Source organism: Myotis lucifugus, unplaced genomic scaffold (assembly GCF_000147115.1).
Source record: "Myotis lucifugus unplaced genomic scaffold, Myoluc2.0 scaffold_0, whole genome shotgun sequence".
In the NCBI taxonomy this organism is placed as follows: Eukaryota; Metazoa; Chordata; class Mammalia; order Chiroptera; family Vespertilionidae; genus Myotis; species Myotis lucifugus.
The window spans coordinates 61196631-61218724 of NW_005871048.1; the positions used below are offsets into that span (position 1 = coordinate 61196631).

Sequence of the window (22094 nt, forward strand, 5' to 3'; positions counted from 1 at the left end):
TTATTCTGCCTTTTGTTTTCAGATTGAAGCAGATGTACGCAGCCTGCCATCTTAATTTCTTTAGTATGGGCTGGTGTGTATGTTAACTGCTTTTAAATGTTGGAGAGGTTTCAAACCACGTAGGGAAGAACATAAATAAGTTGATGTTTTTTTTTCCATGACCAAGTTTACTAGGTCAAATATTTTGTGAACAAGTGTTCTCTGAAAAAAAGAACACTTATTTAACACCATTGAATGCTTCTCTAAATTTGTTGTTAATCTTTTTATTTTTGTTCCAGATGCTTAACTTATGTCTGAATCATGGAACCATGGTTTGATTTCAGTGTATACAGGGAAAGAGTGTTAGATCTTGAGATATTTTGGTGCATGAATGTGTTGTGGGATAATGTTTTCTCTCCCAAACACAAACTCTGCAGCAATCTTGAAATTTACCCTCCTGATTCAAACTTAGCTTTTATCTTTGCTAGTTTGTGCTTTTATAGGTGTGTACCTTATTTAGGTGGCATACATAGACTCTGCCCTTAATAAAATTTTAGTTATAACTGACTTTTGAGTTAATCAGTTACTCTTAAGATTATGCCTACAAGCCATTTTTTGAATTTATTTTTAGTTACCTGTGGAAAAGCCATTCTATTTCTTTGCGGTGGGGGAGGGGATGCTATCTCCACCGGGGCCCAGCTGCAGATTCGTTTGGAGCGATCAGTAAGTGCGTGTCATGGCAGATTATGGACTGAAGGTATTTTCCTGTTATCAAGTGGACGGAGAAAAAAATGCTTTAAAAAGAATTAATTCGCAAAAAGACTTTAAGGGCACCTTTTCTAGTTGCTATTAATTAACCTTCCTGAATAATATCCGTGTTTCCCAAAGTAGCTGAGAAAACTCTTGTGCCCACAAAGTATGCTCATGCCCAGGGCAGAATTGAAGAAAGAGCCGTGGTCTCTACCTCCTAGCACTGGCTCCTAAGCAGCATTGTCCATGATGTGAACCAGGACCAGTCCCACTGGTGATGATGCTGGTGTAGACGCTGGCCCTTGAGTCTGGAGGAGAGAGTGGTCCTTCCTTCTGTGGCTCATAAGTAGGTGTCAGCTCCAGGCGGTTCACTGAAGGCAGTATTAGCTAATAGTGTTCCCCACAGACAACTAGGGAGCACCAGTCCTAACCGACAGTTGGAGAGACGCAGGTGCGGGGTGGGTTACATCAAGTGTGGGAAAGGCTACATTATTTCTCAGAAATTAAGAGCACGCATTTACTCATAATTTCTGCAGGTAAAGAAACATGTTTCGTGCTTTGCTTATTAATGCTGCGCAAACCTCAGGAGAAGCCGTTCATAAGATTAGTGCTCATTAAGGAACACACATTCACTTTGGGAAACGCTGAGCCGGAGGACGCTTCCTTTCTTGTGGTTGCCTTTCATTAGGGTTCTGAGTATCAGTGAAACTCAGTTCATGCCAACACTGTCTTCTCTGTGATATGAGTCCCATCTGAGTCCCATTTGGATGTTTTACTATTTCTCAGGGACCTTGAGAAATGTGTGTGGTTGTGCATGTCCCCCTTCCTGGACTCTGTGCTCTGTGAGGGTGGACACCGTGTTTGTTCCTCTGTGTCACCTCCCAGAACGGTGCCACCCAGGCGCTGTTCAATAACTCCTGAATGGATGAAGGAATGGAGATGAGTTCTGTGTTCTCGACTTGCTTACAAGTGTGTGGAGGGCACGGGGACGTGATTTATCTTGATTGGCCTGAAGAAGAGCATCTTAGAGATCAGATGTGACTGGTGATAGAGGGCGGAGTCCTCGCTATGACTGCCCCCGACTTTGGACAACTTTGGACAATTACATGACATTAATTCTCTGTTTTCCATCTGGGAGATGGTGGTGGGAATACTGGTCTTTCAGGGGCGGCTGGAGGAAGAGGGAGGGAGTGCGTGAGGTGCCTAGGGATGTGCTCACATCCTAGATACTCAGTGCCCGCCGGGTATTATGAAGAGTCGTCCCAATGGCAGGCCCTGCACAGTGATGACTTTCCCCACCTTTGAATACCAGCTGGCCAGTTAGGAACCTCTTTGTGGCCACCGGCTTCTCTTCATCCTCTTTTAGCTGCAGGCACACCTGTAGGGCAGGTTCAGGTCCAGGCCTCTGTAATGAAGTGAGGATTGCAATAAAGGAGGGGGTGACCTTTTTGCTGGTAGAAGGTCTTACCTTCAGTTTGTACAAATTGCAACATCTGTGAAGTGCAGTAAAAACGAGGTGTGCCTGTACTTTTGACAACAAAGAACCAAGATAATAAAGACGTTGGAAGATGATCAGTGAAATCTGTGCTTTCACTATGACCAGAATCTAGGAAATTTCTCTTTATAGTAATGGACTCTCTGAGCCTTTCTGCTTGGGTGTGTGTGGTGCTGGAGGGTGGCGGGGGGCGGGGCATCGAAAAGGGACTTGGCAGGCCCATTCTAGTACAGTTTGTCTCACACCCAGAAATGGCTGTCACCCTTCAGTGACTTCAAAGTGGTTTTCAGTGTTGCGAAAAGCTTGCTGTGAAGGAAACTGCATTTGAATCCTTTTAGTCTTACGACACTTAAAGATAGTAATGTCCTAATTGGTCCTTCAGTAGCTTCGCCTCATTTTACTTTGAAAACAAAATCAATAATACACCCCATGAGAACACTTAGCCATGATCAGTCTGCATTTGCTGTTCTCTGGTGCCTGGACGCTGTAGCCCCTTGGTTCCCAGGCCTTTGGTTTTCTCCACCCAGAAATTCCAGGAGACCAGCAGAGAGCTTGCCCATCTTTTATATTTCATAACTCCTGGGCCATCATTTTATTTTTTAAGACAATTTTAATACACTTTCAGTGTGTTGAAGGACATAATTTCACCCTAAAGGAGGATAACATTTTATTTATTTATTTTTAAAATATATTTTATTGATTTTTTACAGAGAGGAAGGGAGAGAGATAGAGAGTTAGAAACATCGATGAGAGAGAAACATCGATCAGCTGCCTCCTGCACACCTCCTACTGGGGATGTGCCCGCAACCCAGGTACATGCCCTTGACCGGAATCGAACCTGGGACCTTTCAGTCCGCAGGCCGACGCTCTATCCACTGAGCCAAACCGGTTCTGGCGAGGATAACATTTTAAATGGAAGAAATTAAGCTTTAGGAAAAATTCATTCCATTGTCTTATACTTCTTGTTTGGCTACTGATAATGAGCAGCCCCACTTAAGTGTTTGGAGTCCCTGCTGCAGTTAATTCAACAATAGGGATCTTTTGCTTCAAGAACAGAAAACGCAATTCCAACCCCAGGCTTGTGATTCCTGGGCCTGGTCTCAGCAAGAGGTTTAGTTCTGTAGCAGGTATTTAAAATTACTCTCATTCCTTTTGCTTAAAGATAAAGGTTTTGATCATTTTAATGCAGCTAGTTATGGCTTCAGTTATAGGTTTTGGTAGGATAATTAAGAGAGTTATTTATATATATATATATATATATATATATATATATATATATATATATATATATCTGGAATTATTTTGTTCAAATACAATGTTACTGGAAGTTCATAGATTTTATAGACAATAGAAGGAGGAGTGGGCAGAAACAACCCCTTCGTTTCTGTGAAACTTGGAGTTCTTCAGAGCTGGCTTTAAACACCGCTAACTGAGAATAATCCAGTCAATATAACTCAAGCTCTTAGTGTTGCAGTAATTTTCACCTAGCTTCGTACTTGGGTTGACACACTTTTAGGACAAAAATTGATATACCAGGGGAAAGTTGGAATTAGTCATTGAGTGTAGATTGGGTTATAGAATTCTGTTTGTGCCAGTTTTGTGTTAATATGGTGTAAGACCATCTTTTGCTTTTCAGAAAACAAGTAGACTTTCTGTTCTGGTAGATTAACTAGCAAAACATTAAACTGAATAAGTTTTCTTGCTTCGTTTGTTCATATTCCTCTTTTCTTACTATAACTACTTTCATAACGACACATTTACCCTTTTTGATTGAGACTATAAAAAAATTAATTAGGCAAATTGTTGGAGAGAGTGTAGTGGATAAACCATGGAGTCATTGGATGAATCTTTATTTTCAGGAATCATTGTTCTCTGCTCCTCTTAGTTCACTGAGGTGCTCTGAGAGTGAAAAACTATGTGAAAATTAAAGATTTGTGTTAATATGGGATGTGGACCTGATAGCAGTGAAATGTATGTTTTTTTCTGTGATTTATGAATAATACTCAGCCCTGAGTTGGATAAGAGATAATTATTCAAAGAAAAAAAAGGTAGCTAAAATTGCTTGGAAAATTTTTTTTTATCTAGTATTATGATTTAAAGAATAATTTCAGGGGTACACAGGGACAACTGGATAGAAATATGGAGCAGAGTTCCTCAGGTTGATTGAGGGGAGCAGAAAACAAGGAGAAGGGAATTGATTGTGATTTGCACCTAGGTCAGCGGCTGATTCATTGAGGGACTTGGGACAACCCACTTTTCTTGTTTTGCCCAATTTTCCCTCTTGTGCGTCAGTCCTTTTGTTTGTTGGGATAAATTATAATGAAGGAATATGGGTTAAGTATTTAAAGTTCTTATGTAACCATGTAATTATTATTTATTGGTATCCTCACTTAACCCTTCTGCCTAACTTGTGCAAACTAGTTTTGATGCTATTATGGAAGTTCAGAAGACCGAGGAGCTGTTGGTTAAGTGTTGGCATCCCATTTCCTGTGACTATTTTACTTCTTTAAAAAGAAAGTCTGTTTTTACCCATCAATATACATTTGATGTGCTATACTGAAAGAGTCCAAGTGCTTAGCATAGATGCAGTTTTAAAGTACTGCTCCGTTTATAACTTGATTTTTAACAGTGGGCAGGCAGGAGCTACTGTTTAGATAGATTATTACGCTAAGCAAAATTAGCCAGTCGGAGAAAGGCAAACATCACATGATCTCACTTATACGAAGAATCTAATGAACAAAATAAACTGACCTACAAAATAGGTCCAGAGGCATGGATGCATGAAACAGAATGACAGAGCTCAAAGGGGGTTGTGGGGGAACAGAGGGATGGGAAGAGATTAACCAAAGAAGTTACATGCATCTATGCATAGCTCATGGACACAGACAATCATGTGGTGAGGGCCTGGAGTGGGGCAGAGATAAAATGGGAACACCTGTAATGCTGTCAACAACAACAACAACAAAGTTAGATAAGCTAGTTGTAGGATCTTGTGGATACAAATGAAACATATTTCAAAACAGGAAAATACGGTGCACGCTGGTAGCACAAAAGCCACATTTCCACAGTAGACTCTGATGGATGGGCCTTTGACTCCCAGCCCTGCCTGCCACACACTGACCTTGGGCAAGTTGTTTAAGGTCTCTGGGCCTCAGTTTTCTCATTTATAAAATGGGGATTGAAGAGCACTTCCCAGAGGGCTGATTGCCGTATTATACAGATAAGAATTGCCATAATTATATATGTATATCTGGAGATACATATGCATATGCATCTATGTGCATGTAGATACACACATATGAGTTACAAAAATACTTGGAAGTAGGTCATTGCCATAGGCATTTGGAAGGTAGGGGTGGAGTGGAGAACATGATTTAAACTGGAGCATGTGGACAGCCTGGTGACGTGTGGAGGCTGGGGCTGAACTGGTCTCTCTGGGTGTGGTTTCGGCTGGCTGCCAGGACGGCAGGGAATGGCTGCAGGAATGTATGGCCATGGGCTCAGAGTACTAGCAGAATGAGACAAAACAGGGACATGGAACCAGAAGCCATAGCAGGGTTTCCAAGGAAACAAGCCTCTGACAGTTTGATGATTGAGCCAATGGGCCCACTGCCAAATGTTAGCAGGTATCTTACCTTGGCACAGCGATGCCCATTCTTCCAGGTCCCTTCAACCTGGGCATTGTTAACACCTGGATGATGATCACATCAGCCTTGTACCTGGGAGTTTTTTTCCTGCCTTTGGACAGATAGGAGGTTCTGAGGAGTGGACTGACTTCTGTCAGGTCATATCACTGAAGGTGCCGGGACCCCTGTGAGGAGGTGATCTCCCTGGTGGAGTTGGTCTCCCTGCACCTTCGTTATGGCACCTTTTAGGGCACGTTCAGGATCATTTTCTTCATCCGCCCCTTCCCTTGACCAGCTCTCATACATTCCTGCAGCCATTCCCTGCCGCCCTGGCAGCCAGCCGAAACCACACCCAGAGAGACCAGTTCTGTCTTTATTTCCTCAGCTCCTTGAACGTGCCAGGCACGGAGTCAATACATTTTGAACAAAAGAGCTTTTGGCAAAAGGCAGGTGAGCAGACTGAAACCCCCATCTCAGACAACACATGCATCAGAAATTACACTTTTCTAAACTTGGGCAGGTGTGGGCCACATTTTCTGAAGTGTGCAGATATGTGTAGAGGGTTTTCTCTGCGGTGCTATTTTCTAAGGGCCTATTTTTATACTGTGAAACCAAGGATGTACTTGCTCCTGATTATCTATTTATTGTGTAATACTACCCCCACTCCTAACAGTCCCTCCAGAAGATTAGTCTCATGGCTTCGATGGTTCTGTCCTCTTTGTCTAGGTATCAGATATTGTGCTAATCTCAGCAGGGAACAGGGCTGTGCCCGAGTGTGGGCTACTATGTGCCCGACCAGTTCAAAACACTCCAGGCCCCCAAGCTTGCCTGGGCCTGGAATAATGAGGCCAGGACAAAGAGATCATGGGCTTTATTATTAGACACACTTGCAAAAAAGCTTATTGATGAAAAGCATTTGCGGGAAGAGTTGGCACAGAAGTCAGCTTCTATTGTTAAAGTCCGAAGAGCACTTGGCTTTGGTGAAGGAGAGCCTGCATCAGTTATTAGTGTCTCAGGCCACAGGCTGCTCCGCCGTGGTGGTCCGTGGAGCTCATGAAACATAACCATCCTTTCTATCTCAGAGAAATAGGGAAAATTAAAATTTTCACATGAAAATTAATCTTCATCCCCGCTGTTTCATGCTTGCTCATGCATAATTTAAAGGGTGTTAAATTCGCAGAGGCAAATGTTGGTGTCAGTTCAAAGTAAAGACATTATAAGCCGTTTTGCTAAAATCTGAAAATTCCGCCCTACTGTCGAGTGTTAGCCCGATTAACAGAATTGTTCGTGTTGTTAATAATTTGTTTTGACCTTTAGTCCAGAAATATGGTCTCTATTTTAATGGGCTTAGCTCAATCCATAGAGTAATTACCCGTAATACCTTAATTCTCCTAATATCACGGCGAAAGGCTTCCGAGCGGAATTCATTTGAAAACGTGCATTGTTTCTGAATAAGACCTCCTTCTGGGTCTCTAGGGTTATGTAAGCAGCTTCTAAACATTTTAAATCACCTCTTTTTTTATTTTTTAAACAAAGTTAGCTCTTTGTATGTCGGACCTTCCCCCAACTCTGCATACATTGGTTTAAGCTTTATTTGTAGCTGCCAGACATTGTAAATAAAGGCTTACGGCCTGTTTTTTATTGTACCATGTTGGCAATGTTAGCATCTCCTCTGAAGCCATGTGAACAATATAGATTGGATGTAGCTGATGGTGTGGGAGGGGCCACACTGTTCCTGTGGCGGGAAGTACCAAGGCCATAGTATCTTTCCACAAGGGCTTCTAAGAGCAGGAAAACATCATATGTTGCGAGTAAAATGTAAACCAGGGAGTCTCTCAGGGCAGGAATGCTCAGGCTCTTCTGTGTTATTTTTCCTTCTTAATTGCTGTGTTACAGTCTGTTAGTGGGAAATTGTCAGAGCCCGCTGGACTGTGCTCCCCAGTTCCGTCTTACCCACAGGCCCACCCATCTTTCTCCCGGCCGCCCAGACTCCTGCTCTAATTGTGGAATTAAAGCACACGGTCTCTATAACTGTAACAAAGTGGTTCACCAAAGTAGAGGGCATGGGGGAACTGGGATTTGAACCCTGGACTTGTAGAGAATATTGAATATGGGTGCTGGTTTGTTTTTCTAACCACCTAGCACTGAATTGCTGCTAAAATCTCTGAAATCTTCCACCTCCTAGCTTTGTTTCCCTGCAAATGTACTGGTAAGTCACCCAGCACACAGATCCTGAAGCCCTTCTTCCCAGCTATTCAGTTGGCTAATGTCCTGTGGATTCTGTCTGCATATGCCGGCAGCACCCTGAATTCAGACCCACATCTGTTCGTGCTGGCTGTTAAGGGCGCCTTTTCTGGAGTCTCTTCCCCCATCCAGTCACACCCAGATACATAGGTACATCAGTAATAACAGTGATCAATCGTCGTCTCAGGTGCTGCTCAATGGTTCCCAGTTGTCACCTGCTCTCGTCCTGATAGCTGATTCCAACACCTGAGTTACTGGCTCTACTCCAAGCCTCTACCCAGTCACACCCTCTGGGTGAGGGACCAAATGGCAGCACTACTCACAGTTCTGCTGAGAATTCCTGGACACACCAAAGCGGGAGGATGGCCCTCACCCCGCCCAGCCTCAGCCTGGCCTCTGCTCTGGCTCTTACTCTGTAACTCCAGGTCCCGTCTCTGGTACCACACACGGCTCCCTGACTTAGTGAGGTATTCAGTGAAATTTCAGAAACAAGTCAGAACAGCAAGGCGACGGTGCTGATTTTGTTTATGTCATAGTGATGATCATGCTAAAGCACTCTGCGAATGTCTCATGCTCCGACAGTGTGAGAACTACACAGATGCCATATCTCTGAGTTTTGCTGGGACTCACTACTACCCACCTAGGCATTCACAGTGATTCTCGGTCTAGTGTGCTCACCAGTGCTTGTCTTCACGTTTTAGAGGAGGATTTAAAAAACAACAACACCCATTCAATCGATCGTGGTGCTTTTTGGTGCTCTCACAGTTAGTCATTTGGAATGGCAGGTATATCCTCTTAAAGAGGTATGAGTCCCGAACAGGATTCTTATCCTGGGAGCTAGTTCAGTTTCCTATAATCCTCTGCAGAGTTAACAAAAACAGTGTAAAAGTTTCCGGGAGTTCTGGTTTTACATCATTTCTGCCTGAATAAATACTGTATTTGAGAGATTAGTTCATTAAAAAAAGATCTATACTATTTGGTTCCTGTAACATCTTATTTACAACTAGAGGCCCGCTGCACAAAAATCGTGTACGGGTAGGATCCCTAGGCCTGGCCAGCGATCAGGACCGATCTGTGGGGCAACTGATGGGGCAGTTGGGGGCCCCCCCACTGTCACCCGCCTTGGCCGGCCTGGTGCTTCCCGCTCGCTGGCCCGGACCCCCCACCCCCACCGCCGCCGCCGCTGCTGGTTGCCTCCCTCTGCAGGGTAACCAGCGGGGCAATCAGGGGGCCCCCACTGGCACCCTCCTTGGCTGGCCTGTGGGCTGGGGGCAGCTCCTGTGTTGAGCATCTGCCCCCTGGTGGTCAGGGCACGTCATAGCGACCGGTCATTCTAGCAGTAGAAGGTCCTGAGAAAGGGCCTATTGTCATATATTTCTGAAATAAAATTCTCAGTTCACTCCATTTAATGATTTTTGAGGACTTATCCATTAAGTGTTTATTAGTCGTGTCTCTACTAATAGATTAAAGAAATACCTTTTTCCATATTAAAGAAAACATTTCCCACTGGCTAAAGAAAATATCAGCCCAGTTGGAATGGCTCATTGGTTGAGCATCGTCCTGTGCACCGAAAAGTTGCCTGTTCCATACCTGGGTTTCAGATCGATGCCTGGTCGGGGCATGTAGGGAAGGCAACTGGTGGATGTTTCTCTCTCATATCGCAGCCTTGATTGGACATGGCAAGAATGTGAGCCGGGGGTTGCATTGGGGTCAGTGGGATGCCAGGGACTATAATGACCTGTCACAATTACTGTGTATACTATAGATTAAGCAAGTGATGGTTGGAGACTTAGGACTTGGCGTTTTCTACTTCAGCCCGAGCTGTAGCTCTCTGTGTACCTGATTTGGCCACACTGAGGATGCCTTGCTGTACACAGCCTGGTGCTTTCCTGTCAGCCCCTCGTGGCATTTGGAAATGTGTCGGGTTTTGTCCTGTTGCCAAGACTAAGACTCCAACCAAATTTCCATCAGTCTTTCTGAACCTCAGGTACTCTGGCTTTTAGATGCTTGGACCTGATTTCCTACAGCAGGTGTGCAAGGCTCTTATATCCATTCACAGACATTGATAGAGGAACAATAAATCTTTGTTGATACTTTTCAGGGAGAAACAAGCAAGCATTATTTTTTTAGCCCCCTTAAGTTGTTCATGGTCCAAAACTCAGTGCATAGTATTAATTTTTCTTATTAAATATATATTTCTACTAGTAAAGGGATCGTTGCCATCATTTAATGACATATTTTTTTTAGTCTTTTCTCTTTCCAGCCTACTGCCTCCTCCTAATCCTTATAGTAATTAAAGTAGCATTTCCCTGACATTGCCAGAGGTTTCTTTGGCAGTAGGGGTTGGGTTAGCATACAGGGACAGTGTGGGAACGAATCCTTGCATGTTCCAAGCTGTGCACTTCGTTTCTGGCCTTTCCTATTATCTTCCGGATGGATGACTTGGTTTCTTCTGCTTCTTGCACCATAAGTTTGAGCCAAGCTGGCCCCTTGGCCCCCTGTAGATATTTCACCAAACTAACAGCCAAAAATGACTTTGGGTTTCAGTCTTGAATCTGGAATCATTCTATCATTGTTCACTGGATTAATAAGTGCCTTGCTTCATATCTCTTACTTGCCACTTGGAAGTGAGTAGCATGCAAAAAACATAGTGCTTAAAGCTAGGATTCATAAAATTGATTGTGACTTTGTTTTAAAACGTCAAGATGTGTGCAATTTTGGCTCAAATGTGTCTTTTTCATTTTACTTTAGAGCAGCTAAGGAATGACTATAATATTACTCAGTTTTAGGCAGTTGCAAGGCAGCCAGGGAATAAAATGTTGATTTACAACTCGGCCTTTGGAGTTAGGTTTTACATGCAAATGCAAGGTGCTCCTTATATGCTCCTCGCACCAGAGAAGGGCAGCTGGTGCTCGTCCCTTTAGCAGACGGTTAGTAAGCCAGTGGTGCCAGACGTGTCAGTAGGCGATAATGTCCCCGAGGTTTTCACGAGATTGGTCCTCCCAGATTGGTCCAGTACAAGGCCGGCAGCATGGCCCTGACTGCTGTAGACATCACTGTTCTGTCTTGCCCTCTTTCCCACTGGCCACCTGGAGCCCCAGAACCACCTCATGCTGCTCCAGGAAATCAGCCACTTCCCAGCAGGAGCCCAAAGTTTGCCACCCTGGTTCCTAGGAAGAGATGAGAAAGAGATTGCATATATCCGTCTTCTTGGGAGAAGTGAAACCTATATAATTTTATTATCCAATGTCACGTACAATAACGTCACCCCAGTAAATGTAATAAAGATTTAAGAAAAGGACACAGTATAATGTGGTGACAGGAGAGGTTCCGTGCAAGGTGCGATGGGAGGGAAAGGCCCTGGCTCAGGCTGGGTGTGCTGGCTGAGACTTGGAAGAGGAATGACCAGGATGTATGAAGGGTGGACCCCAGGAGGGTGTACCACAGTGTGGAAGGTGGGAGGGGTAGGAGAGAGGGCAAGAGACAGGGCTGGAGTCAGCTTGGTGGGAGAAGCAGCAACGGCCTTCCTGAAAGGCATGGCAGGAAACCACATTAGGGAGATTACTCTTCATCCTGGGAGTGACTGGGAACAAACTGTGAGAATTTCAGTCAGGGCAAGATCAGATTACATCACTAATAATAATAACAGGACCCACAGTGGAAATACCTGAGTTGCTTACTCAGCTCCAAGATCTATCTCCCTACCACTCTGTGAGGTATGTGTGTTATTGTTTTCCTGTTCTTGTATATGATGAAGTGGAAGGTGACAGAACTGAGTCATTGGAGCAAGTCAAGGTTGCTCGGCCCATGGGGAGCAGAGTGAGGTTCAAGCTTACCAAGGATGATACTGTTCAGAACTGAGTTGTGTCCTCTTATAGAGCGAGCCAACTACACTTTGGGAAACACCAGCCAAAGAAACCAGAGATATGTCTCTGAAAATGTCTTTCCCTTCTAAGTTATCAGTGCTAGGAAAATTTGTCATTAAAACTAGTAAAAAAACCAACTGTTTTTTTAAGGGAGAGGTGGAGAGGGAGAGAAAAACATTAATGTGAGAGCAAAACATGGATTGGCTGCCTCTTGTACAACCCCCTACTGGCAATTGAGCCCACAATCAAGGCATGTGCTCTGACTGGGAATGGAACTGGCGACCTTTTGGTGCATTGGATGACGCCCAACCAACTGAGCCACACTGGCCAAAGCAAAAAAAAAAACCCACCAAAAACAACCAAACTTTTTTAATCATTAAAACTCAAAATTAAATAATTCTTGGACTCCAACTTGAGCGATAGGAATTCATGCCATGGGACACGGGAGGCAGATACTAATTAGAAAGCTGTTGTGAGGGTCTGGATGAAAAACGTGAGGAGTGAGCCGTGGCCGAGGCAGGAGTGGAGGGAGATGGAATCCAGGGAGTGTGGGTCATCGAATCAGCAGGACTTGGGAGGTGGATGTGGAGGGACTACAGGCTGATGTTGGTCTCTGACTTGGGAGCTGGTCCTGAAGCTATCATTCCCTGAGGAAGGGATAAGGAAGGAAGTAGGCACAGGGTGAGGAGGAGATGTAGTCATCTGGGTTGCTTTTCTTTGAGACGCTTGTGAAACATCAATGCGGTTCAGAATTGTAGGAATGGAGGTTCAAGTTCATGCTATAAGGGTCCTGGCTCGTGATTCAGAATAAAGACATCAGAACATTAGAATAAAGACCAGGACAGTAAGACAGGTACCAGGTGTCAAGTGATGTTTGGGCCAAGAATTGGGGTTCCTGGACTTTCACCCCATCCCTGTTTCATCTCTGGGCTGAAATTTACTATGTATAAGACAAGTGGATTAGAAGAGAAGCCCTTTTTCCTTCTAATAGTTTGCGATTCTTGGTGGAGGTTTAGTATATCAGTTTGATTTGTTTTTGGTTGCTTTTTGAAAATTTTAAAAAATTAAATCAGTTGTTTGTATCCAGATATGTTCATTGATAGCAATATTAATTGGCCCAATTTAGCTTTGTAAGTCTAGAAATGTTGAAAATTTTTAGAAAAGTGTCATAGAAATATATTAAAAAACAAAATTAAAAACATCTACTAACTTGCAGCCCATCATTGGAGTTCTGATATATTTTCTTCCTGTTTTTCCCCCCTCTATATTTGTAGATGTCATTCGTTTTGAGATCATTGTAAACCCACATGCATATGTAAGCAAGAATATAGAAAGATCCCAGGACCCTTTGCCAGTTCCCCCCAGTGATCTTACACAAGATCACAGCCAGGGTGTTGACACTGATACAGTCAAGATATAGAAGCGTCCCATCAGCCCCAGGACCCCACATGCTGCCTTTTACAGCCACCCCCACTTTCCCCTTAACCTCTGGCAAACACCTGTGAAGTCTTCCATGCTCTAGAATTGTGTCATTGCAAACATATTATATAAATAGAATCATACTGCATGTAACGTTCCGGGGCCGACTTTTTCAGCTTTTGCGTATTCCAGATAAAGCTGCTATGAACATTTCAGTTTTTGTGCAAATGAGTGTTTTCAATTATCTAGAATGAATGTTCCAAAGTACAGTTGCTAGTGTTTGTGTGCATATGCATGTGCCTGTGCGGGTGCATGCACATGTGTGTATATTTTAAAAAAATAAGCCTAAGATTTTGCATTTTTTTTTAAATCTACATAATTATTTTATAAAATACTAAGCATGTGCATAGAATAATTTTATCATATTTTAGTATAACTTTAATGAAAAAACATTTGTATGGCTTGGTCTTTTCCGGCAGACTGAATTCTTTAACGTGGAAAGACCAGGTCAAGGGCAGTAACCTCTTCCTTTCCTTGGGGACTTGGCCAACGCAGTGGTGTAAGCCACGAGGAAGCTTCTAGAGCTATGTCCTAGCACAGCTGGAACAACAGGGTGACTTCCTTTGGGCAGAATTGCCTGAAAATTTACACATATAATTTTCTTTAGTGAATAAATGTAGTTTTGCATTTTTTTTAAATCTACATAATTATTTTATAAAATCACAGTTGCTAATGTTCCGTATAAATTCAGATTTGAGGTCTTATTTCCTTTATATGCAAATAGTCTACTGTGTTCTTTAGTGTGTGTGTGTTAGCCATTCCTTCCAACTGTGCCAACTCACTCTCACAGTTAGTTCACTTTTCGCTCTGAAGTTCACCAGGAGGGGTCCGGGCCAGGGTATCTCTAGGCCTTCCTGGTGGAGGCCGTTGCCCGAGCAGGTGAGCTTGCTGCCTTTAGCACTGTTTGTTGCGTCGTGTGGCTCTGCATCTCTGTCAGCAGACATGCGTCCACAGAGGAACTGCCTGGGTGTGTGGGACTCTCGGGTCCTCACCCCTGTCCATCTGCCCGCAGACTCTGCAGGGCCATCAGGAAGATTCCTGCTCAGTGGTTAGCACTTACTGCTGGGGGCTCGCCTGCAGAGCCTCATCTTCCCCGGGTTGTGCGTGTTGTTGCTTTCCCTGGTGTGTTACTTGTGCTCATGAAAGCAGAGAGAGGCCCTCCATATGGGGGCCACAGTGCTGGTAGCGGTCACCCCAGAGGAGACTCAGACCTTGTTTTCCGGGGGTGTTTCTGGAAAGTTGGTCTCATTGAATTGCGTTTTGTAGTGAGATTTCTTCTTTGTATCTGGTCTCTAGTAAAGCAGTGTGGGTATTACGTGTGATATTAGAGTTGTCCGTGACGATGAGCAGGTAGAGAATGTCTGCCCCCACTTACCTGCCTACGTGGCGCTCAGCTCCTTCAGGTACACGGGCCCGCACGCTGCCCCAGCACCTGCCACCAAGCACCTGCCTTGTGCAGCCCGGCCTCTGTCTGCTCTTCCCTGGCTGTCCTCAGTCCCATGTGACTAGTTCCCATTGTGCCCTGGCAATTTCCTCTCTTTCAGCCCCCACCACTTGGTTAGGATTTGCCTGTTTATTTTTCGGATCCCTCAGTGGATGGTAAGCTTTTTGACGGAGGAGTGTTTAATTCATCATTGTATTCCCGCTCACAGCATGGCATGGAGGACTGGGGGACTAGAGAGAGTAAATGAAAAATAATGGAATAAATGAGACATTAAACCCAGCATGCTGAGAAAGCAGTGCACGATGTGTTTCCCCTCCCCCTCTGCACCCAGCTCTGGGGTTCAGAGGGCCACAGAGTTCTTTCCCATTTGCTCCACTATATGTGCCCAGGGATGCACAGCCAGTAAGTTGGCAGAGCTGGATGCAAAGCCCATCTGTAAACTAGTGTCCCTCCAACATGCATGCTTTTCCATTCTCCCAAGGAATTCAGTGCTAGCTGAGCTGTGTGTTGTTGGGCAGGTTTCCTAACCTCTCTGATCTTTTGTGAATTCATCCTTTAAAAAATGAGCAACAGTATTTCCTCCCCTCTGAGGATCAAGTGAGGTAATGTAAGCCACGTGCCTGGTGCAGGCAGCCAGCACTCAGTAAGTTCGGTTTTCTCTGCCCAGCCTGCTTCCGCACTGTGGTCTGTGCCCGAATGCTGCGCACGGTGCTGCCTTGGGCATCGGAAACCTGATGACAGTTTAGGGACTTAATCTCACAAACCAGTGTGAGTCTCTGGAAAAGAAGATATCAGTCTTGCTTTATCTGTGTTTTGTAGTCGGTTATCTAACAAACTCACCCAAAGGAGGTCAAAGCAACAAGAACTTACTTATATCGAGGTCATTTTAACCCCCCGTGCCATGGTTATTAGGATGCTAAGTGTCTGACAAATTGGAGCTGAAAGTACCATTTTCCCCCCATTAGACATGTATAATTTTGCTTTGGATTAGATCCCAATGGAACATTCTAGTGGAGTGTACATTTTCATGCCCCAAATACTTTCTCCAGTCTCCTGCGACAGAGCAACACAATAACAGGCTAGGGCAGATTTTCAGTTAAGTGGTCGGCTTCTTTTAGACTTGTCTTAAGAGCATGGCTTGAGTCGGTGAAGCTTAACACGAGGAAGCTCATCTTTTATTTACATGATTGCTCATTTTAGCCACGTCAGGAGGCAGACGTCTTAACCTTTGTCATGGATCATACTTTAATTTGTGAGTTAAGGCGACAGTAAGCAAATGAAAGAAGGAAAATAAATTGAGAGGCATCCCCAGATATAATGTAGAATTCCAGGGAAAATTGAAACAAGGCCACCCAGATTTGTGCAAAGGGATTAAAATAGAAAAAGAAAGTGTTATGTCAGATAGTTTTCATCAGCACACAAGTCAAGAGATTGCTATGGAATATGAAGAACTAAATGTGCAGCCCTCCCTCTGGCTCAGTCCCTTCTCCCGCACAGCTGGGGTTCAGCCCTTACCTAAGGAGTGGGAGCTCCCCATCCATGCCGAGTCTCCGATTATTTCCTTATAGAATGTTCTGTGTTGTTCCTAGCATTACATCCCTCTCACAGAAATAGCAACTTTTACCGAGCTCTAGTGGTGCCAATTACTGTGACTTTTATCTACATTATTTTGTTTTCACAATAATTCTCTGAGTTAGGTATTATTATTACCTTTCTTATTTTTCAGATGGGGAAAATTGTGAGCCAAGAGGTTATCTTGCTCATTGTCCCTGAGCTGTAGGTAGCATAGAGCTAGGAGAAATGAATCTACCCAGATCTGACTCCAAGGCCATGTCTCGGGACCTAGCCAGTGAGGCTCAGTTGGTTGAGCATTGTCCTATGCACCAAAGGGGTGTAGGTTTGATTTCTAGTCAGGGCTCAAGCCCAGGTTGTGAGTTCAGTCCCTGGTTGGGGTGTGAGGCAACTGATGGATGCTCCATTCTCATTATGATGTCTTTCTTTCTCTCCTTTTCCCTCCCTCTCTCTGTAAAATCAATAAAAACTTGAAAAAAATCATTATTCCATTCTGCCTCTTCTTCTATGTTATACCCATTTTCAAGGCCAGGACCATCCAGTGGTTCTGAACTTTCCTAATGCCGCGACCCTTTAATACAGTTCCTCATGTTGTGGTGACCCCCAACCATAAAATTATTTTTGTTGCTACTTCATAACTGTAATTTTGCTACTGTTATGAATCGTAATGTAAATATCTGATATGCAGGATGTATTTTCATTGTTCGTGACCCACAGGTTGAGAACCGCTGATTCTGTATTTATTGAGTCTGTATAGTGGGCCAAGGCTGGGCACTGGGGAGCAAGCTCAGCATGCTTCCTGCCCTCATAGAGTAGAGTTTTCAAATTGTGGTTTGCAACTCGTAATAGCGAGGTGTGAAATCAGTTTGAGGGCCGCATCCAGCATTTAAGAGAAATAGAATAGAAAGTATTGGGATGCATCAAATATTGTGGTGTGTTTTATTAAACTACTAGTGGCCTGATGCACGAAATTCATGCAAGAGTAGGCCTTCCTTCCCCCGGCTGCCAGCACTGGCTTCTCTCCGGCCACAGACAGGCACCCGGGACCCGGGCTTCCCTCACAGCCCTGGCTTTATCTGGAAGGTCATCTGGTCTATTAGCATATTTTGCTTTTATTATTATAGATGTATATAGTAGTTTACAGTATAAACATATTTCTTACTGTAGGTTTTGGTGGAAATGAGGTGGTTTTAAACAAATATGATAATAGATCAGATAAGTGATTATAAACTGTCATAATGAGCTAAGAAGACATGTGACAGGTGTCTTCTGAGAGGGTAACATTTGGGCTGAGACCTCAAGGAAGAGAGTAGCAGGATGTCAGTGACCCAGACAGGGGAACAGCAGGTACAAGAGCCCCGGGCCAGGTAGACAAAAGTAGAAATGGTATGGACCATAGCAGCAGTCGCCAACCTTTCAGACCTCATGGACCACCATTGGTCCGTGGACCACCGGTTGGCGACCGCTGGACCATAGTGTCTGACCATAACACAGTACAATTAGAAATACAGAAATGTAAGCAAACACAATGCCTAGTAGTCATCTTCATCATTATTATCATCATAACCATGACCCTTCTTAGCTGCATCAAATAAGAAAGACTCAAAAACTAAGTTACATAATATTGTCATTCTGGCCTTTGATTTACCTCTACTCTGTTTACTGTCTTTAGTTGTTTCTGAAAGACTTGTTTTTTGTTTTGTTTTCTTTGTTTATGAAAGGTTTTGCTTATAGGCATTGGCTTACTCTCATCATTTTTTTCTAGAATCTATATTGACAGCTGGTTGGTTGGCCTGCTGGGGGATTTCTAAACCAGGGCACCTCAGCCTTGGCACTCTTGACATTTGGGCTGGATAATTCCTGACCTTCACCAATAACCTCCTCCATCCCCCCCAGTTGTGACAACCAAAAATGCCTACAGACATTGCCACATGTTCTGGGGTGGGGGTGAGGTTGGGGGAGGTGGCAAAATAGAGGACTTGGAGAACTGCTCTAAGGGAAATTCCAGGCTAACATGAGGCGAAGTCTCCCAGATTGAGAATACCCTCTATTCCATCTGCTCATCAAGAGAGGACATGCTAAGACTGCCCCCTGCCCTCTTTCTCTTCAAGAGAAAAAGTTAGGTTTTATGACTGAGAGTTCCTGATGACTTCAAGAAAGTCTGTATACTAGTATATCACTCCTTCCTATAGAAACTGTTGTGTAAGTATGGTGGGGTTGCCTTGCAATGTGTACTATCCTAAGGTTAAAAATAAAAGGGGATTGATAATGGCTCAGCTGTTTTATCTGATTAATTGACTCCATGCCTTTTCATACAGAAGTGGACCCAGCCTTTGGCAAGCCTACTGTGAGTTGTTTTTCCAATAGTGTTGATTGGTTTCCTTTGTTCTCCACGCTTAACCCAGTCCATCTTGTGACCAGTGGCATGTAATTCTATAACAGGAGCTATTTGTTCTGAGGCCCCATTTTCTCTAAATTGATTTCCTGTCTTTTAATCTTCCCTATTTTGCTCCATTTCGTAACCTCACTACATTTCTCCCAATAAATGCTCCACTGAAGTAACTCAGTTTATTCTGAGTTGGGTTTTTAGGGATACATCTTGTTATTGTATGTTGGCAATTGTCTGTTCCTGAAAAAGAATTCCATTCTTTAAACCTAGAATTTTCCTTTCTGCTATTTTGGGCTAACCTTGTGCAACTAAATACCCTGTTGATTATTGTACATAGAAATGAGTTTTGATCATTCAAAGGGCTCTCCTTAAAAATCCTTGAATAAGAGCCCTAGTTGGTTTGGCTCAGGGGATAGAGCATCGGCCTGCAGACTGAAGGGTTCCAGGTTCAATTCCAGTCAAGGGCACACGCTCGGGTTGCGGGCTTGATCCCCAGTAGGAGGTGTGCAGGAGGCAGCCAATCAATGATTTTCTCTCATCATTGATGTTTCTATCTCTCCCTCTCCCTCTCTCTTCCCCTCTGATCTCAATAAAATATATATTTAAAAAATCCCTGAATAAGATTGTTGGTCTTATCAATCCATTGAAATCTTTGAAAATTCAATCATGTGGGGCAAAAATAAGTTTATATGTGTGAGTATGCAAATCATAGGGTTTATTCTTGTGTTATTTTCCATATGAATAACTGGGTATGCCTCACTCTGTATGCATTAGCATCCTGAATTCAGGGGGGGCTATTTTCATCCCTTACTTACGTAGGGTTTCTACGTTCATATTATCCTACCAGGGAGGCTGTCCCAAAATACCTAATATAAAGTAACCTCTCCTGGTACTTAGTCTCCTAAGCTTCATGATGTCTTCATAGACATTCCTCACCATCTGTGATGCTATAAACTTGCTTGTATGTTTGGGTTTTCCCTCCTTTTCCTTATTGGAATGTAAGCTATATTCCCAATGCTTAGAACACACCAGGAAATATTTGCTTGAATGAATGAATTTTCTTAATTAATTTATCAGACACTTATTTAGTACCTTTGATGTGACAGACATCATTCTAAGATCTTTACAAATATTAACCCATTTCCAAGTGGATGGTTATCCTTGCCTTTCCTTCACAAATACATTTTCTCTACTATTCCCCTTTTCTTTGAAATAATCATTGTTTTGAGCAGCTGCACTCCTGTATCTTAGCAGAATGTTTCTTTTTCTGTTCATAGCCTCTTGTTTATGTAACTGTTTTCTTCCATCATCATGTCCTCTCCCTGAGGTCATGAGGATTGTTCTAGGTCTCCTGATTGCCCCTCTTCTGGAATGGGCACGGCTCAGTTGTGTACCGGTGTGTTCCTGAGAATATCTAAGGAAACCAGTGTAGAAGGTGGAGAACTCTATTTACAGATCATGGCCATTTTTTTCAGTGGCCATGTGACCAGCTCTGAGCGGCTGACTTGTGCTCACAAATGGTCTTGCTGCTCCCAGCCCATTAAAAAACAATGCAATGTTTACATAGGTCATAAATACTTAATCACTGTTCATATATATTTTAGTGTCTAAGTGTTGTACCGTGTGTATTATTTCCCCAAAAAAGCAGAGTCGACAGAAATACAGACAACAATTTTAATATTCTAAATTATTTCTGTCCTCAAATTCTGGGATTCTCCATCTACCCAGACAATTCATGGAAAAAGTTGTTTGTTTTCATGGGACTTGCTGGTGGTGAGCTTGCAGGAGGTAGTTTTGCTGGCTTTAGTGGCGTGTCTTGGTTCCTACGAGAAAGATTTTTCTGGGGAACTTGAGTAACCTGTCTGCCAGTTGTGTTGGCAGGAGCTTTGAGCAAACAGAGTGAGGAGAGACCTTCCCGGGAGTACTGGGAGCAGAGAGAGGACGACGCATGGGGCTTCTGTGCACCCAGCCCACCAGACGTTGCCTGGCCCCGCCAAGTTCTGCTTCTGCGCCCACCCTCATAGTCACTTCCGATGGAAGACCAAGAAACCTGCCCAGTGGTGGTGGTTCTGGCAAACCTGCCTGGATTGACATCATGGGCATGTAGAAAGCTGGGGAAGGCAGAGGGTTCCAGCTGTTGCTTCTGGGATTTTCCATGTTGCCCTAACATAACTACCTGTACTTCTCGCCTACATCTCTCTGTTTAACTTTCTTCCATGGTATTTATGAGTTAAAATGCGAGCGTGGGTGTCCTGAGTGTTTCCACACTCTTGAATGTTCCTGTGCATTTTTCTTACCACCTTGTTAGCCTGGCAAACTCCACCCGGAGCGTCCTCCCAGGGCCCCAGGCCTGCCCCAGCCTGCGGGTGCTCACGTGGCAGGGTTGGCCACCTCGCCAGGGGTGGGACTGCTGGGAGGGGTGCATCTCCTGGTGGGTGTCCCAGCACAGGAAACAGCTGGGGAGAGTGGCTGGTCCTCAGAAGGCGAGCAGGGTGTCTGCCCTGGCCTCGAGTAGTGTCTCAGGACTGGTTTTCAACAGCTCTTGTGGTTCACATGGAAGAAATGCCACTGCTGAAGTTTTAATTTTTCTCTAGAAAAAGAAAACATGCCATTTTCCGAGGCTTCTGAAAACCATCGAATTGGTACTTTTGCTTTTTTTGGTGTGTCATTCTCTTTTGCAATAACATACCATTTGTTGCCATGTAGGCAACTGGTCAATATTCAAAAACAGAATCCCGCAGTCATAAAGCTCTGCAAATATTCCAGAAAGCTGTTCGGTGTGTGTGTGTGCACACGTGAGAATGGGTGTGTATTTTCATGTCTTTTAGGTTCTTGCTTATTTTTGGTTTGTTTTTTTTTTTTTTTGCATCTTGGAGTTCTTGTTTTGAGGACGAACGTAATAAAAGTGTGAAGTGAATAAATATGGAGTAGACACCATAATTAAATGATGTCACTACATGAGTTTGTATGTAAAGCTGGACAGGCTTGGTCAACAGATGGAGCTGACTTGAAATGGTTAACCTGAAACCAAATCAGTTGTGAGAAAGGAGGACTGAGTAGGTTTGAGAAATCCATGCACATTCGGAAACCAGTCTGACAGTATCAGAATTGTCTCGAGTACATGCTAAAAAGCTGGTGTCCAGCACTCACCGCGGGCATTTGGGACTTTCAGGAAGACAGGCTGTCAAGCAAACAAACCGATTTTATTTTAAATCTGAGAGGGGATTTGTTTTGCCTAAAGGTCACATGA

At 43.8% G+C, this 22094-nt stretch overlaps 1 protein-coding gene and 1 long non-coding RNA gene across 6 annotated transcripts in view; one reads left to right on the forward strand and one right to left on the reverse strand.

The window, feature by feature from the left end:
- The window catches only part of MYO10 (myosin X), a 197712-nt gene that overhangs the window by 61463 nt on the left and 114155 nt on the right, over positions 1 to 22094 (forward strand). The gene's annotated exons all lie outside the window — the stretch shown is intronic.
- On the reverse strand, positions 6707 to 9138 carry LOC106696627. The gene is made up of 3 exons (XR_001347571.2): positions 8418 to 9138; positions 7498 to 7631; positions 6707 to 6923 (listed from the first exon to the last, which is right to left on the reverse strand). It is a non-coding gene; the product is annotated as an uncharacterized LOC106696627 (long non-coding RNA).